The following is a 19906-nucleotide window of genomic DNA, read 5'->3' as shown; positions in this document are numbered from 1 at the left end:
AAAATCATAACAAAACACTTGACTGAAAATTTCTGCCAAATCGGATAATAATTGAGAACTTTTTGGCAACTCCTATGTCTTAGAAATGAGTCGAGGTGGATCAAAGGCTCATCATTATGGACTTTTTGGAGTAGAACCTTCAGCGGCTTGCTCAGATACAAGCAGCATATAATGTGAAGGTTGGTTGGAGCCCGCCTTGCACTAAGTTGTACATAAAATAGCAGAACCCATTGCTATCAAGATGAACAATTTGCGTGTGTGTGACATGGAATGACATGGAAAGAAACTTTGAAGAATTTGAGGAACGAAACACACATCCAAACCTTAGATCCAAACGAAATGCTAATGAATTGGTGCATAAATTGTGAATCCCCTGGCCTAAGTATAAGGGACAATTTGGCACAGGGCAAGCCAGAGTTGGGCATTTTATAACCACTTCTGTGAGTGGCCACTTGACTGAGGAAGGTTATGAACCCTTCTACTACACAAGCGATGATAAAATAATACTTCTAAAGGGGTAGAGATCTGAATGGCAGACAACTGATCTGGTCTAGGGTCTGGTTGTTAACCCAGAAAAAGACTAAAATCTGGCTGTTCACAACGTAGACCATTGGACCAATTCGAGTAGCCACATTTCCTCAACCAAACGATTCCAATATCCAACAATGCCGAAAACTTGGGAGTAATCTTGTATGGAAACTGGAAGTGTCATATGCAGCAGCGTATTAAGAAGTCATACAAATATCGGACATTCTGTAGAAATGGGGTCTGAATCCGAGAATAGTTCTCTCACTCGTCATGATTAGACTACCACTAACTTACAGCCCCATACGAATAAATTTCCCATGAACATTCCATTTAGGAACGGGGCATACTCTTCTCATATAAATTACCGCAGTCCGATTAAGGTTTAAGCTGAATAATGAGGGGCCTTCTTTTTTATGCCAAGTCCATAGGGCGTGCCGCATAGCGACACCACTTGGTAGATAAGTTTTAACGTGACAGGATACCTCACAAATGTAGCAAGCATTAGTAAGGGGATAACCACCGCTGAAAATTTTTCAGATTTTCATGACGGGATTCGGCGTTCGGCGTAATAGGTGGACATGCTTACCTTTGCGCCACGGTGGCCCCATGAACATACATAGGTATGAAGCAGCCACTGCCTCTATGAGACTTAATGCGGTGGAAGGTCATACAATTGCATGATAATCGAGGTAAAGATTCATAACCTGAGTGGATTGGAAGAGGTTTCGAATAAAATATCCGGCCTGTTTCTTAATGGTATGTCCATGGGCAAATTTCCATTGCCTGAGACGACACTTGAAGTCAAGTGAGAGGCACTTTTGCCAGCGGCAAAGACTTGGAATGACGGAACTCTGGCATTGCCATCATATGGATCAAATTTAGTGGACAGAGTGAGGCTGACATATAGACCGATCTGCCGATTTAAGGTCGTATGCCAATAAAAGCCGCTTCTTTAACACAATTTCCTGAAATTTTGCAATAGTGCATTTTGTTTGGCCCGTCGATATCCGCACTGTTTATGGCTCATCAGACGATTTAGGGTCTTTAGCCCATAAAATCCGCATTTATTACCCGATTTCATCAACGTCTGTTTTTTTCCCTCATTTGGCAATATGTACTTAATATCCCACATTCTGAGGCTGATCATGAATTTTGGGCAGACAGAATGTGGCAGTTAGAAAGTCTCGAAGCCCTAAGGATTTCATCACCAACTAACGCGATCCGTTTACATCCTAAAGCGACTGTTTCGCATCCTAACGCTGGTTTCTTCTCGTCCTATAGCGATTTATCTGCATCCTAGCGTTGACCTATTCGCATCTTCACGATGATTCGTTCACATCCTAATGCGACTCGTTCGCATCCTAGCACTGATTCGTTCGCATGCCAACGAGACCCGTTTGCATCCTTACACTGACTTGTTCGCATCCTAACGCGGCTCATCTGCATCCAAAATCTGACTTGTTCGCATCCTAACACTGACTTCAACCCATCCAAACGTTGACTTGCTCGCATTCTAAGGCGACTCGTTCGCATCCTAACGTTGACTTGTTCGCATCCTAACGCGACTCGTTCGCATCCTAAGACTGATTCGTTCATATCCTAACCCGGCTCGTCCTTGTTACCATCCTAACGCTACGCGTCCGCATCCTGACGCTGATTCGTTCGCATCCTAACGCTGACTTGTTCGCATCCTAACGCTGATTCATTGACATCCTTACGCTGATTCATTCGCATCCTACGCAACTCGTCCGCATCCTAACGCTTATTCGTTCACATCCTAACGCGGCTCTTCTGCATCCTAACGCTGACTTGCTATCATCCTAACACTGACTTGTTGGCATTCAAACACGACTTGTCTGCATCCTAACGCTGATTCGATCGCATCCTAACACTGATTCGTTCACATCCTAACGCTGGCCTGTTCGCATCCTAACGCTGATTCATTGACATCCTTACGCTGATTCATTCGCATCCTACGCAACTCGTCCGTATCCTAACGCTTATTCGTTCACATCCTAACGCGACTCGTCTGCGTCCTAACACTGACTTGTTAGCATCCTAACGCGACTCGTTCGCATCCTGACACTGATTCGTTCACATCCTAACGCTGACCTGTTCGCATCCTAACGCTGATTCATTGACATCCTTACGCTGATTCATTCGCATCCTACGCAACTCGTCCGCATCCTAACGCTTATTCGTTCACATCCTAACGCGGCTCGTCTGCATCCTAACGCTGACTTGCTATCATCCTAACACTGACTTGTTGGCATTCAAACACGACTTGTCTGCATCCCAACGCTGATTCGATCGCATCCTAAGCGTCCTAACACTGACTTGTTAGCATCCTAACGCGACTCGTTCGCATCCTGACGCTGATTCTCCTTATGCGATCAGTTCACATCCACACTAGTCTGCGTCCTAACGCTGACTTGATCGCATCCAAATGCAGACTTGCTCGCATTCCAACGCAACTAGTATGCATCCTAATACTAATTCGTTCGCATCCCAATGCTGTTCGTCCGCATTCTGACGCTGACTTGTTCGCACCCTTACGCTATTCATGCACATCCACACCAGTCTGTGTCCTAAAGCTGACTTGATCAAATCCAAGCGCTGACTTGGTTGCATTCTAACGCGACCCGTTCACATCCTAACGCGATTCGTCGACATTCTGACGCTGACTTGTTCGCATCTTTACGCGATCCGTCCACATCCCATCTTCCCTTTCTCAGGTCTTATTTTTACAGACTCCAGCGGTGAGACCAATGGATCACGCAAAACCAAATCTAAGCACCTCGAATAAACCCACTGACGAAAGACAACCGAATACAACCGATACAGTACAAGTCGAATCCTTAACTAATTATTATTTAAGTTTTAAGGGTCCTAAATGGTAAACCCTGGACGACTACTGATATTGAACCGATTTTGAATTCTTGAGCTTCTAGAGGACGCAATTTGGTTGAAATTTTGCACACATTTTGCACATGGTAAGGATTTACTTCCAACAAGTGTGCCAAGTATGGTCTAAATCAGTTGATAACCTGATATAACTGACATATAAATCGATTTCACAATTTGACACTCTAAGCCACTGGAGGGCGCAATTTTTTCTCGATTTGCCTTAAATTTTTGAGGTGGTATTTTTCTAACGACTTCTAACAGCATTGACAAGTACAGTCCATATCGGTCAATAGCTTGATGTTTGTTTGGACCATACCTGACAATTATGCCAGGTATGGTCGAAATAGGTTAATAACCTGATATAGCTCCCATACAAACCGATCTCGGATTTTGATTAATTGAGCCGGTAGAGGGCGCAGTTATTATCCGATTTGGCTGAAATTTTGCATGAAGTGTTTTGGTTTGACCATCAACAACTGCGCCAAGTATGGACCAAATCAGTTCATAACCTGATATAGCTCCCATATATACCGATTTCGGATCTTGATTTCGTGCGACTCCAGAGGGCGCAATCATTATCCGATTTGGCTGTGTTTTGTTCTAACTTCTAAAAAATGCGCCAAGTATATTGTAGTTCAAATCGGTTCACAACCTCCCGTATAATCCGATTTCTGATCTTGATTTCGTGAGACTACAGAGGGCGCAATCATTATCCGATTTCGAAGCTAGCCAAAAGATTACATGCTTCTATCATGTACTAATTATTGAACTGTGCAATGGTAAAAGCACGAGAGACGAAAATTGGATCATATGAATGCTCATTTCTTCGAGCACAACACACGCTACGCATTGGAAATTTTCTTCTCAACCTTTTATTTCTATGAAAAATTGTATCAATATCTTACTTCTATCAAAATTAGATTTCTGTAGAAAATTTATTCAATATTTTAATATCAAAATTTTTGGATACTCCTTTGGCATACTATACATACATATTTGGTTGCCCAAAAAGTAATTGCGGATTTTTTAAAAGAAAGTAAATGCATTTTTAATAAAACTTAGAATGAACTTTAATCAAATATACTTTTTATACCCACCACCGAAGGATGGGGGTATATTCATTTTGTCATTCCGTTTGCAACACATCGAAATATCCATTTCCGACCCTATAAAGTATATATATATTCTTGATCAGCGTGAAAATCTAAGACGATCTAGACATGTCCGTCCGTCTGTTCGTCCGTCTGTTGAAATCACGCTACAGTCTTTAAAAATTGAGATATTGAGTTGAAATTTTGCACAGATTCTTTTTTTGTCTATAAGCAGGTTAAGTTCGAAGATGGGCTATATCGGAATATATCTTGATATAGCCCCCATATAGACCGATCCGCCGATTTAGGGTCTTAGGCCCATAAAAGCCACATTTATTATCCGATTTTGCTGAAATTTGGGACAGTGAGTTGCGCTGAGACCTTCGACATCCTTCGTCAATTTGGTTCAGATCGGTCCAAATTTGGATATAGCTGCCATATAGACCGATCATCCGATTTAGGCCCATAAAAGCCACATTTTATATCCGATTTTGCTGAAATTTGGGACAGTGAGTTGCGTTGAGCCCTTCGACATCCTTCGTCTATTTGGCCCTGATTGGTTCAGATTTGGATATAGCTGCCATATAGACCGATCACCCGATTTAGGGTCTTAGGCCCATAAAAGCCACATTTATTATCCGATTTTGCTGAAATTTGGGACAGTGAGTTGCGTTGAGCCCTTCGACATCCCTCGTCAATTTGGCCCAGATCGGTCCAAATTTGGATATAGCTGCCATTTAGACCGATCATCCGATTTATGGTCTTAGGCCCATAAAAGCCACATTTATTATTCGATTTTGCTGAAATTTGGGACAGTGAGTTGTGTTAGGCCCTTCAACATTCTTCGTCAATTTGGCTCATATCGGTCCAAATTTGGATATAGCGGCCATATAGACCGATCCTCCGATTTATGGTCTTAGGCCCATAAAAGCCACATTTATTATCCGATTTTGCTGAAATTTGGGACAGTGATTTGCCTTAGGCCCTTCGACATCTTTCTTCTATTTGGCCCTGATCGGTTCAGATTTGGATATAGCTGCCATATAGACCAATCCTCCGATTTATGGTCTTAGGCCCATAAAAGCCACATTTTTTATTCGATTTTGCTGAAATTTGGGACAGTGATTTGCCTTAGGCCCTTCGACATCTTTCTTCTATTTGGCCCTGATCGGTTCAGATTTGGATATAGCTGCCATATAGACCGATCACCCGATTTAGGGTCTTAGGCCCATAAAAGCCACATTAATTATCCGATTTTGCTGAAATTTGGGACAGTGATTTGCCTTAGGCCCTTCGACATCTTTCTTCTATTTGGCTCTGATCGGTTCAGATTTGGATATAGCTGCCATATAGACCGATCTCTCGATTTAAGGTTTTGGGCCTAAAAAGCGCATTTATTGTCCGATGTCGCCGAAATTTGGAACAATGACTTGTGTTGGGCCCTTCGGTATTTGTCTTCAATTTGGCTCAGATCGATCCAGATTTGGATATAGCTGCCATATAGACCGATCTCTCAATTGAACAATGACTTGTACTTATAAGCATTTGGTCTAAATCGGATGATACCTATAGAGCTGCTATGGGGCATAAGATATGCATTTTTCACTGGATTTTGACGAAATGTGGTTCACATATATACCCGAGGTGGTGGGTATCCAAAGTTCGGCCCGGCCGAACTTCACCCCTTCTTACTTGTTTAGACTTTTTTTCTGAAGCAAGCTAAAAGTAACAGCTGATAATTGACAGAAGAAAGAATGCAATTACAGAGTCACAAGCTGTGAAAAAATTTGTCAACGCCGACTATATGAAAAATCCGCAATTACTTTTTGGGCAACCCAATATTAATAAAACAAAGTGTGCCATAAGACAAAAATAAAGGGAATGTGAAAAATTTTAAGTTTAATTTAAACTCGGAAATATTAAAATTTGACATCAAATAACTTTTCCTCTAAAAAAAAAATGTATATAAATATGTATGCCATAGCAAAATACAGAGCATAAACTTGGCATTTCGGCAAATAAAAGACACAAAGTTAGAGAGGGAAAACAAAACCGGAGTCCCTTTTTTTAAATGTCATTTGTCAATTAACAACGCCAACAATGAAACTGCAGGACAGCAGTAAAAGAAAGAAAATAATCCTGAGGACAGTAGAAAAAAACCAAAGAAAAACAAACAAAATGTCTGTCCTTCCCTACGACCTAGAGTAACAAGGCGAACATTAATTTACTATCCCCCAGCATAGAAGACTGTCTGCCATGTTTATATTCAGGGAAATTGCATAAAAAAGGCTTCGCTTTAGCTACTTTAATTTCCTTTCCCCAAGTCCACCCTCTTCATTTTATTTTCTTTGTTAAAGAACAACTTTTAATTTTTTTTCTCTTAGTTTTTCTTCTTCTTTTTCATTTCTTTTTTTTTTCTCAAATAAAAAACTATTTTTACAAATAATTACAAAAGTTTAACTTTCCTACAATGCAAATAAATCATGGACAAATAAGTAGATTGGAGCAAAGCAACAGAGAACCAGTTGACTCGGAACGCTGTGAAATGGGGCGAAAAGAAAATGCCTCACCACCACATCAAGGCATACATAAACACAAGCACGCTCACCCACACAATGACACTTACACATCCCCCAGGCAAATAGGTGATCATTTGCATGCAATGGGTATTTGCACATTGGACCACAAGATTTATGCGTTTTAAGCATTTAAACACCGCGAAGTGTCGACTTTTATTGGTTTTGGCTTATTATTATTGTTCTTTAATTAGCATTTGCGTTGTGTTCTAAAATGAGATAATCAGATAAAATCTCATTTGGGGCAAAATTTGTATTGAATACATATGCTCTATATCATGTTATTGCCCGATATGGACCGTACTTGCCATGGCTGTAAGGAGTCATAGAAAAGCACCGCCTCCAAAATGTCAGGCAAATCAAGCAATAATTGCGGCCTCCAGAGGTTCAAAAAGTCAAATTGGGAGATCGGTTTATATGGCAGCTATATCAGGTTTTAAGCCGATTGAGACCATACTTGGAACAGTTGTTGGAAGTCAAGCAAAATTTCGCCTAAATCGGATAAGAATTGCGCCCTCTAGCAGCCCAAGTAGTTTAATCGGGAGATGGGTTTATATGGCGGCTATATCAGTTTATGGACTGATTTAGACCACATTTGGAACAGTTGTTGGAAGTCATACCAAAACCACTTAATGAACATTTCAGCAAAATCGGATACGAACTGCGCCCTGTAGAAGTCAAGACCCAAGGTCGGTTTATATGGCAGCTATATCGGTTATCAACTGTTCCATACTTGGAACAGTTGTTGAAAGTCATAAAAGTGCACCTCATGCAAAATTTCAGCCAAATCGGATAAGAATTGCGCCCTTTAGTGGCTCAAACAGTCAAGATCCAAGATTTGTTTATATGGCAGCTATGGGTTGCCCAAAAAGTAATTGCGATCTAAAATTGGTCTTTTTAGAAGTTATATCTAAAACTAAACCGATCTGAACTATATACGATACGGATGTCGAAAAGCATAATATAAATCAGTGAGTCAAGTTTCAGTGCAATCGGAGTAAAAATGTGCCTTTTATGGGGCCAAGACTTTAAATAGAGAGATCGGTCTATAAGGCAGCTATATGCAAATCTTGATCGATCTAGACCAAAATGCAGAAATATGTGGAGGGGCTTAACATAACTCTTTGTTCCAAATTTCGGCAACATCGGACAATAAATGCGTTTTTTATGGCTCCAAAACCTAAAACCTAGATATCGGTCTATATGGCGGCTATATCCAAATCTGGACCGATCTGTGCGATATTGCAGAGGTATGTCAATGGGCTTAACTTAACTCACTGTCTCAAATTTCAGCGATATCAGACAATAAATGCGTCTTTTATGGCCCCAAAACCTAAAACCTAGATATCGGTCTATATGGCGGCTATATCCAAATCTGGACCGATCTATGCGATATTGCAGAAATATGTCAATGGGCTCAACTTAATTCACTATTCCAAATTTCGGCGACATCAGACAATAAATGAGCATTTTATGGGCCCAAAACCATAAATCAAGATATCGGTCTATATGGCGGCTATATCCAAATCTGGACCGATCTGTGCAATATTGCAGAAATATGTCAATGGGCTTAATTTAACTCACTATTCCAAATTTCGGCGACATCAGACAATAAATGAGCATTTTATGGGCCCAAAACCATAAATCAAGAAATCGGTCTGTACGGCAGCTATATCTTAATCTGAACCGATCTGGAACAAATTGAAGAAATATGTCAAAGGGTCTAACACAACTCACTGTCCAAAATTTCAGCAAAATCGGATAATAAATGTGGCTTTTATGGGCCTAAGACCCTATATTGGAGGATCGGTCTATATGACAGTTATATCCAAATCTGAATCGATCTGGGCCAAATTGACGAAGGCTGTTCAAGGGCCTTACATAACTCACTGTCCCAAATTTCAGCAAAATCGGACAATAAATGTGGCTTTTATGGGCCTAAGACCCTAAATCAGAGGATCGGTCTATATGGCAGCTTTATCCAAATCTGAACCGATCTGAGCCATATTAAAGGAAGATGTCGAAGGGTCTAAGACAACTCACTGTCCCAAATTTCAGCAAAATCGGATAATAAATGTGGCTTTTATGGGCCTAAGACCCTAAATTGGAGGATCGGTCTATATGGCAGCTATATCCAAATCTGAACCGATCTGAGCCATATTGACGGAAGATGTCGAAGGGTCTAAGACAACTTACTGTCCCAAATTTCAGCAAAATCGGACAATAAATGTGGCTTTTATTGGCCTAAGACCCTAAATCGGCGGATCGGTCTATATGGGGGCTATATCAAGATATAGTCCGATATAGTCCATCTTCGAACTTAATCTGCTTATGGACAAAAAAAGAATCTGTGCAAAATTTCAGCTCAATATCTTTATTTTTAAAGACTGTAGCGTGATTTCCACGGACAGACGGACAGACGGACAGACGGACAGACGGACGGACATGTCTAGATCGTCTTAGATTTTTACGCTGATCAAGAATATATATATACTTCATAGGGTCGGAAATGGATACTTCGAACGACAAAATTAATATACCCTTATCCTTCGGTGGTGGGTATAAAAAATGCCCCTGTTACGGGTTGAAGACCCAAGGGCGGCAGATCGGTGTATATTGCAACTATATCCAAATATGGTCTGGGCAGGACCCTCCCCCTTACCCTAATTTTCAGAAACAGATCTCGGAAATGGGTGGTGCGATTTAAGCCAAATTCTGTGTGCTCTCTTATAGTAACCTACAAACAAGAATTTGGCATCCAAATTTCGGATGGGGTACCTAGGGCGCCCGCCCCAACCCCAAAACTTACCAAATATATATATATATATAGACCAATCACGACAATATGGGACTCAAATGGAAGATATTTAAGATTAGAAAACGTATCTGATATCCAATTGTCGGATTTAGTGTTTGGGGGACCACCCCATCCCCCAAAACACCCCAAAATCGGACATATTTACCAACCATGGTAGTCAAATTGCGAGTCAAATACGAATCTGGAGTCCAAATTTAGGACCAAGTTCTGGGGTCCACTTCTTCCCCAAAACACCCCTCAAACAGGACTTATTTATTGACCCTGGCAATATGGGTCTTAAATAAAAGATATTTGAGTGTAGAATACGAATCTGATATCCAAATATGGGACCAAGTGTTTGGCGGGCCGCCTCTCACCAAAAACATCCCCCAAATTTATTAAAAAATTTTTGTTTATCGATTTTTACATAAATTCAAGTTTTATCGAATTTTTAATGAAATTTGTTTTTAACAAATTTAATTTGATTATCGGTTTTATTAACTTTTATCGAAATTATTGTTTATAACTTAACCGAATTTTAGGTGGGAACACAATACCAGATATGAACAAATTTAGAGGCGTGGCATGGAAAACAATTAAGGATTCTGAAATCAGCACGGAATATTTAAATTAGACTTTCTTTCTCGGGGTTACTTTTTTTTGGTAATTTGAGCGCACAACAAGCCGATTACTGGCTTAGGTGTTGTCCACAGTGGCGGATTACTATCCGCACCTTCTTCGAATTTTTGGTTTTTAAAGATTTTTTTTTTTATAGAATTTTTAAAAATCAAATTTTCATAGAAAGTTGGAACTTTTTCACATTTTCATAGAACATTTTATTTTTTTCGAATTGTCATAGAAAAAATTATTTTGATCGAATTTTTCTAAAAAATAATAACATTTTCATTGAAATTTCATAAAAAAAAAATCGATTTTTACGAAATTTTAACAGAAAATTTCATTTCTATCGAACTTTCGCAAAAAAATCACGCTTATCGAATCACGCTTATCGAATAGGCATTAATCGAATTTTTAAAGATAATAAGTTTTTTATTGAATTTCAAAAAATTGTTTTAATCGAATTTTAATAGAATTTTTAATTTCCAACAAATTATTCTTATAAATCATATTATTACGAAATTATCGAATATTTAAAGAAAATTTGTTTTTTATCGAATTTTTAAAGAAAATTAGTTATTTATCAAATATTTAATGGAAATTTGCTGTTCATCGAATGTTTAGTTTTATCGAATTTTCATAGGAAATTTGAATTCAATTAAATTTTCGCAGAACATTTAGGTTTTATCGAATTTTTATAGTAAATTTGATTTTAATCGATTTTTTTTTAAATATTATTTGTTAATTGAATTTTCATAAAAAATGTGATTTTTTAGCAAATTTTAATAAAAAGATGATTTTAATTTTAATCGAATTTCCACAGAAAGTTTTATATCTATCGAATATTTAGAAAAAAAAAAAAATTTTCGAATTTTCATAGAAATTTTGAATTTAGTGGAATTTTTATCAAATTATAACAAGTAAAAACGTGCTAAGTTCGGCCGGGCCGAATCTTATATATCCTCCACCATGGATCGCATTTGTCGAGTTCTTTCCTGGCATCTCTTCTTAGGCAAAAAAGGATATAAGAAAAGAGTTGCTCTGCTATTAAAACGATATCAAGATATGGTCCGGTTCGGACCACAATTAAATTATATGTTGGAGACCTGTGTAAAATTTCAGCCAATTCGTATAAGAATTGCGTCCATTGGGGCTCACGAAGTAAAATAGAGAGAACGATTTATATGGGATCTGTATCGGGCTATAGAACGATTCAGACCATTATAAACACGTTTGCTGATGGTCATGAGAGGATCCGTCGTACAAAATTTCTGGCATATCGGATAATAATTGCGACCTCTAGGGGTCAAGAAGTCAAGATCCCAGATCGGTTTATATGGCAGCTATATCAGGTTATGAACCGATTTGAACCTTATTTGACACAGTTGTTGAAAGTAAAAATAAAATACGTCATGCAAAATTTCAGCCAAATCGAATAGGAATTGCGCCATCTAAAAGCTCAAGAAGTCAAATCCCCAGATCAGTTTATATGACAGCTATATCAGGTTATGGACCGATTTCAACCATACTTGGCACAGTTGTTGGATATCATGACGAAATACTTCGTGCAAAAATTCATTCAAATCGGATAAGAATTGTGCCCTATAGAGGCTCAAGAAGTCAAGACCCAAGATCGGTTTATATGGCAGCTATATCAGGTTATGGACCGATTTAAACCATACTTGGCACAGTTGTTGGGTATCATAACAAAACACGTCGTGCGAAATTCCATGCCATTCGGATAAGAATTGGGCCCTCTAGAGGCTCAAGAAGTCAAGACCCAAGATCGGTTTATATGGCAGCTATATCAGGGTATGGGCCGATTTGAATCATACTTGGCACAGTTGTTGGATATCATAACAAAACACGTTGTGCACAATTTCATTCTGATCGGATAAGAATTGTGCATGCTAAAGGCTCAAGAAGTCAAGACCCAAGATCGGTTTATATGGCAGCTATATCAGGTTATGGACCGATTTAAACCATACTTGGCACATTTGTTGGATATAATAACAAAACACGACGTGCAATATTTCACTCTGATCGGGTAAGAATTGCGCACGCTAGAGGCTCAAGAAGTCAAGACCCAAGATCGGTTTATATGGCAGCTATATCAGGTTATGGACCGATTTGAACTATACTTGGCGCAGTTGTTGGATATCATAACAAAACACGTCGTGCAAAAATTCATTCCAATCGGATAAGAATTGCGCACTCTAGAGGCTCAAGAAGTCAAGACCCAAGATCGGTTTATATGGCAGCTATATCAAAACATGGACCGATATGGCCCATTTACAATACCAACCGACCTACACTAATAAGAAGTATTTGTGCAAAATTCCAAGCGGCTAGCTTTACTCCTTCGGAAGTTTGCGTGCTTTCGACAGACAGACGGACGGACGGACGGACGGACGGACGGACGGACAGACGGACGGACATGGCTAGATCGACATAAAATTTCACGACAATCAAGAATATATATACTTTATGGGGTCTCAGACGAATATTTCGAGTAGTTACAAACAGAATGACGAAATTAGTATACCCCCCATCTTATGGTGGAGGGTATAAAAAAAAAGTTGATTTTAACAATATTTCAAAGAAAATTAAATTTTTTTATCGAAATTGCACAGAAACCCAGATTCTTATCGAATTTTCAAAGAAAATTTGATTCTTATCGAATTTTTATAGGAAATTAGATTGTTATCGAATTTTCCTCCAAAAAACCCATGGTACGACCAAGAGTGTTGAGATGCTACTGAAGCCAAAAGTGCGGCACATAGAGCAACCCTGCAATCAGTAGCAATGCGCCACATGAAGGAGAGGTATCGCGAGAAAAGAAGAGAGGAGAAATGGATAGAAGTGAGTGTGAGCGAATTGAGATGTACAGGAGTCAGAATGAAGTCCGGAAATTCTACCAAAGAATTAAACATCAAACCGATGGCTTTGGTGCAGGCACATCCTCCTGCAAAGACAAAGAAGGAAATCTGGTAACTGACACAGATAACATGCTGAGGATATGGAAAGAACATTTTACCCAACTGCTGGTGTCCGATGTTGGCGACGAAGAGGATACCGCAGAACCAATCCCTGATGATCGCGTAGAATGTTTATCTCCTAGTCAGAATGAGGTCCAAGTAGCAGTCACCCGGCTAAAGAACAACAAGACAGCAGGAGCCGACGGGTTACCCGCTGAACTATTTAAGACCGGAGGCGACACGCTGATAAGGCGTATGCATCAGCTTATCTGCTCAATCTGGCTAGAAGAACGCATTCCCGATAATTGGGACCTCAGCATACTATGTCCCGTACACAAGAAAGAAGACAAGACGGAATGTGCCAACTACAGAGGAATAAGTCTCCTCCCCATCGCATACAAGATACTCTCGAGCGTACTGTGTGAAAGATTAAAACCTAAAGTCAATGAGATAATTGGGCCCTATCAATGCGGCTTTAGACCTGGTAAATCCACCCTGGACCAGATATTCACACTACCAAACGAGGTTTCAGACAAGAAGACATCCTATCGTGGGATCTCTTTAACATCCTGCTGGTGAAGATTACACGAGATGCAGATGTGAATAGATATGGCACACTAATCACAAGAGAACACATGCTACTCGCCTATGCCGACGACATCGATATCATAGGTCGGTCACCAGAAGTAGTAACTGCAGTCTTTGAGAGAATCGAAAGAGAGTCAGTGAAAATGGGTCTGGCAGTAAATGGAGATAAGACGAAATGGATGGTTTCCACTCCCAAAAAGCCTTGTACAACCGAGCAGATAAAGAAAATGGAGAAAGTTGGGAAACACAACTTTGAGACAGTCAGTGACTTATCTGATGAAAAAAGGGTAGAATAATACTGGCAAACAGATGCTACTTTGGACTAAGTAAGCAGTTGAGAAACAAGGCCACCTCTCGACAGACGAAGACTACACTTTACAAGACACTGATACTACCCGTGCTGTTATATGGTTCTGAAGCATGGGTACTTGTGAAAGCAGATGAGGCAGTGCTTGGAGTATTTGAGAGAAAGATTCGTCGTAAAATATATGGACCAGTTTGCGTTAATGGAGAATATAGGCGACGTATGAACCACGAGCTGTATGAGCTGTATGACGACGAATGGATAGTTACACGCATCAAAATACAACGGCTACGTTGGCTAGGTCATATTGTCAGAATGGATGAAGAAGCTCCAGCAAAGAAGTCTTTTGAAGGCAAACACGGTGGTACACGCAAACCGAGAAGACCAAAAGCCCGATGGAAAGATCAAGTTGTGGGAGACACCTCGAAGCTTGGTGTCAGAGATTTTAGAATGATCACAGAAGATCGAGGCGCTTGGAACGCTATTCCACGTTCGGCTAGTGGAACAAATATTCTGTCATAGCCAATTAAAGTAAGTAAGGTGCTCCCCCTAACACTTAATCTGACAATTGGATATCAGATAAGTTTTCTTATTCTAATTACCTTCCAATTGAGTCCCATATTGTTGTGATTGGTCTAAATATATATTTGGTAGGTTTTGGGGTGGGGCCCAAAATGTGGATACAAATTTTTATACCCTCCACCATAAGATGGGGGTTATACTAATTTCGTCATTCTGTTTGTAATTACTCGAAATATTCGTCTGAGACCCCATAAAGTATATATATTCTTGATCGTCGCGACATTTTATGTCGATCTAGCCATGTCCGTCCGTCTGTCCGTCCGTCCGTCCGTCTGTCTCTCGAAAGCACGCTAACTTCCGAAGGAGTAAAGCTAGCCGCCTGAAATTTTGCACAAATACTTTTTATTAGTGTAGGTCAGTTGGTATTGTAAATGGGCCATATCGGTCCATGTTTTGATATAGCTGCCATATAAACCGATCTTGGGTCTTGACTTCTTGAGCCTCTAGAGTGCGCAATTCTTATCCGATTGGAATGAAATTTTGCACGACGTGTTTTGCTATGATATCCAACAACTGTGCCAAGTATAGTTCAAATCGGTCCATAACCTGATATAGCTACCATATAAACCGATCTTGGGTCTTGACTTCTTGAGCCTCTAGCGTGCGCAATTCTTATCCGATTGTAATGGAATTTCGCACGACGTGTTTTGTTATGATACCCAACAACTGTGCCAAGTATGGTTCAAATCGGTCCATAACCTAATATAGCTGCCATATAAACCGATCTTGGGTCTTGACTTCTTGAGCCTCTAGAGGGCATAATTCTTATCCGATTTGAATGAATTTTTGCACGAAGTATTTCGTTATGATAGCCAACAAATGTGCCAAGTATGGTTGAAATCGGTCCATAACCTGATATAGCTGCCATATAAACCGCTCTTGGGCCTTGACTTCTTGAGCCTCTAGAGTGCGCAATTCTTATCCGATTGAAATGAAATTTTGCACGACGTGTTTTGTTATGATATCCAACAGCTGTGTTAAATAAGGTTCAAATCGGTTCATAACCTGATATAGCTGCCATATAAACCGATCTGGGATCTTGACTTCTTGACCCCTAGAGATCGCAATTATTATCCGACATGCCTGAAATTTTGTACGACAGATCCTCTCATGACCATCAACAAACGTGTTTATTATGGTCTGAATCGGTCTATAGCCCGATACAGATCCCATATAAATCGTTCTCTCTATTTTACTTCGTGAGCCCCAATGGGCGCAATTCTTATACGAATTGGCTGAAATTTTACACAGGTCTCCAACATATAATTTAATTGTGGTCCGAACCGGACCATATCTTGATATCGCTCTAATAGCAAATCTTTTCATATATCATTTTTTTGCCAAAAAAGAGATGCCGGGAAAAGAACTCGACAAATGCGATCCATGGTGGAGGATATATAAGATTCGGCACAGCCGAACACGTTTTTACTTGTTTTTATTATTTTGTAAGCAAAGTATTGTAATGATTGGTTTTCTATTTAACATTTTTAATTTAATTTTATTTTTCTCTAATTTGATACATTTTTTTTAAATTTTTTATTTCTAAAAAAATTTACCGATTTCTTAAAAAAACACATTAAAAAAGATATTTATCGGTTTGTTTAGAAAATGTATCGATTTTTTTAAAATTTATCGATTCAAAAAATTTTCAATTTATCGTTATCGCAAATTTTTTCATATTTCAAAAACAAAATCTTCTTTAAAAATTTCGAAGAGAAGAAGGTTGTTATGGAATCTTCTTAGACATACCGGTTCTTATCGATTTTTATACCCACCACCGAAGGATGGGGGTATATTCATTTTGTCATTCCGTTTGCAACACATCGAAATATCCATTTACGACCCTATAAAGTATATATAAGTTAACAGTTACTAAATTTCTGTTTTTATTAATTTGAGTGCTTTTACAGAACTGAATCAAAAATCTTAAACTTAGGTTGAAGTTGGTTGGTGCTGCTGTTGGCGCTGCTGCTGTTGGTTGGTGCTGTTGCTGGTGCTGCTATTGGTTTCTTGCTGATTGACGATTTTGTTATTGTTGTCGTCATGAGGTGTCAGGTTACCCGCTTTGCTGTGTTTGCTGTTGACCTGCGGTACTGGTGGATACGGATTGTTGACCCTTGCGTTAGCTGTAGAAATGCTTACATTTCATTACCATTACCATTTCATATTGTTGCTTACAAATCATGATGGTTCACTGTTTGTTGTTGCAGGCGGACAATGTTGACTGACAGCGGTCAATGAATTAATCAATAGAATCAGCAATTTTTTGGTATCGAAATCCAATATAAAGAATTTTTTGTTTGGCTGACATCCCAGCAAACATCTTTGATGTTAACACCTCCCCTCTTAGTTACGAGCGTCCTCGATCGTAATACCGTTAGAAGTAAGGTATCTGAGATAATCTTGGTACGTCTCTTGGAAAGTTTGTTGAATTCGATGTCGGAACTGATAGTTGATTGGGAGGTGCTAGATTAACGGTTTCAATCAATGGGCGCTGCTTTCTTCTTATCAAGAACAATACCAGAATGAGAGCTGCAGCTATTGTGAGTAAATGCACGGCCGCACTCCATTTGTTTTTAATGTTCAACAGTTCTATCGCTTTTGTATTGTTTAGATGGATCCTTTTTACAAATTCCAAAGTGGTTACTTCTTCTATTTTTGATCCAGGAGATCTAGGTTGTAGGATTGCAGGTAATGGTTCGGCATACGTTGTTTGGAAATAGTTGTATGTCTCGTTGTCAATTGTTATGGAAGCGTTTTGAAACTTGATTATGAAGGTTCCCGTAAGATTGTACTGCTCGTCGTTGATGAGAATGGTACCATCGAATTGATTTAGTAGAATCATCCCAGGCAAGACTTCCTCTACTGTAGGGGTGGTGCTATGTCTCAATAAAGTACAGTTTGCTTCTACGCTTTTTAAAAGATTTAACAAACAATTTTCTTTTTCTATTCTTTTGACATTATTTAAATTACAAACAGTCAGATTATTGAAAGATTTACATGGTTTAAGGATCCCATAGGATTCATTTTTACAAACTAGTATTTCATTATAATCAATTTTATTAATAAGATCCCCACTCTTAGTGGGTTTAATCAAGAGTTTACTGCAGGAATCTAAATTCGTAGTCGGTACATTGACAATATAAATAAGTGATTTTTCATTTGATGCAATTTTTACTTCAGAGAATTCGAATATTTCTTCTATGTTTACAAAGGGAATTGAATCTTTCTCGAAAAGCTCTTTTGCAATATTCACTTCAGTGTTCGACAATACAAATGAATTTATTATGCCGGACTTTGCCCAGTGAATGGCATAATTTACATTAACAATTTCTTCCTTTAAAAGGTCAATTTTCATTTTGAGCATGGTTATAAAATTTTCATTGGTTTTTACAATTTTTATAATTTTGTTGGTATTTTCTGTGAGTTCATCTATTTTTTTTAGAGACAGATTATTTATTACAACCTGCCTATTATTGCTTGACAAAACATTGTTAATTTTTTGCTCTATTATCTCGAAATCGTCGTGATCTGGATTTCCGGCGATCCATTTCCAACTTTTCCTAAATCTATTGATTTTTCTATTTCCTGCAGTTAAAATTTCTAAATTCTTTAATTATTCACAAAATTTTTTTTTTTTTTTTTTTTTTTTTTTTTTTTTTTTTTTTTTTTTTTTTTTTTTTTTTTTTTTTTTTTTTTTTTTTTTTTTATCTACCAGAGTTTTCACGTTTTTTTCACTTTCGTACTTAAATTCTTCTTAATTATTAAATCTAACTTTTTCCAACTTTTCTTAATTCTATTGATTTTTCTATTTCCTGAAGTTACAATTTTTAAATTCTTTAATTATTCACCAAAATTTTTTCTCTACCAGAGTTTTCACATTTTTTTCACTTTTGTACTTAAATTCTTCTTAATTATTAAATCTAACTTTTTCCAACTTTTCTTAATTCTATTGATTTTTCTATTTCCTGAAGTTACAATTTTTAAATTCTTTAATTATTCACCAAAATTTTTTTCTCTACCAGAGTTTTCACATTTTTTTCACTTTTGTATTTAAATTCTTCTTAATTATTAAATCTACGATTCACAACTTTTTTTTTTTTTTTGTTCACTGCCTACTTACAAATGTATCCCTATAAAGATTTTCCATACGTCCATGGAGGCGATTTCGTTGTCCTTTCGTTAAATCTACTTGGAGAATCGTCCGCTTACTTGTTGACGTGTGTTGAGCCGGTAGTTGTAGCTACAGCCTCTGTGGTCTTCTAGGGTGTTTTTTTGGTCCTTGGTCACAGCCTCCGGGTGCGTTGATGGATTGTTGGGCGCCAGTTAACAGTTACTAAATTTCTGTTTTTATTAATTTGAGTGCTTTTACAGAACTGAATCAAAAATCTTAAACTTAGGTTGAAGTTGGTTGGTGCTGCTGTTGGCGCTGCTGCTGTTGGTTGGTGCTGTTGCTGGTGCTGCTATTGGTTTCTTGCTGATTGACGATTTTGTTATTGTTGTCGTCATGAGGTGTCAGGTTACCCGCTTTGCTGTGTTTGCTGTTGACCTGCGGTACTGGTGGATACGGATTGTTGACCCTTGCGTTAGCTGTAGAAATGCTTACATTTCATTACCATTACCATTTCATATTGTTGCTTACAAATCATGATGGTTCACTGTTTGTTGTTGCAGGCGGACAATGTTGACTGACAGCGGTCAATGAATTAATCAATAGAATCAGCAATTTTTTGGTATCGAAATCCAATATAAAGAATTTTTTGTTTGGCTGACATCCCAGCAAACATCTTTGATGTTAACATATATATTCTTGATCAGCGTAAAAATCTAAGACGATCTAGACATGTCCGTCCGTCTGTCTGTTGAAATCACGCCACAGTCTTAAAAAAAAAACAATATTGAGCTGAAATTTTGCACAGACTCTTTTTTTGTCCATA

The 19906-nt window shown here is 38.5% G+C and overlaps 1 long non-coding RNA gene across 1 annotated transcript in view; it reads right to left on the bottom strand.

The window, feature by feature from the left end:
• Positions 1 to 19906, bottom strand: part of LOC131994264 (uncharacterized) — a 116297-nt gene that overhangs the window by 25778 nt on the left and 70613 nt on the right. The window lies entirely within an intron of this gene.

Source organism: Stomoxys calcitrans, chromosome 1 (assembly GCF_963082655.1).
Source record: "Stomoxys calcitrans chromosome 1, idStoCalc2.1, whole genome shotgun sequence".
In the NCBI taxonomy this organism is placed as follows: Eukaryota; Metazoa; Arthropoda; class Insecta; order Diptera; family Muscidae; genus Stomoxys; species Stomoxys calcitrans.
The sequence above is the reverse complement of the archived record's forward strand: the minus strand, read 5'-3'. Positions and strand labels throughout refer to the sequence as shown.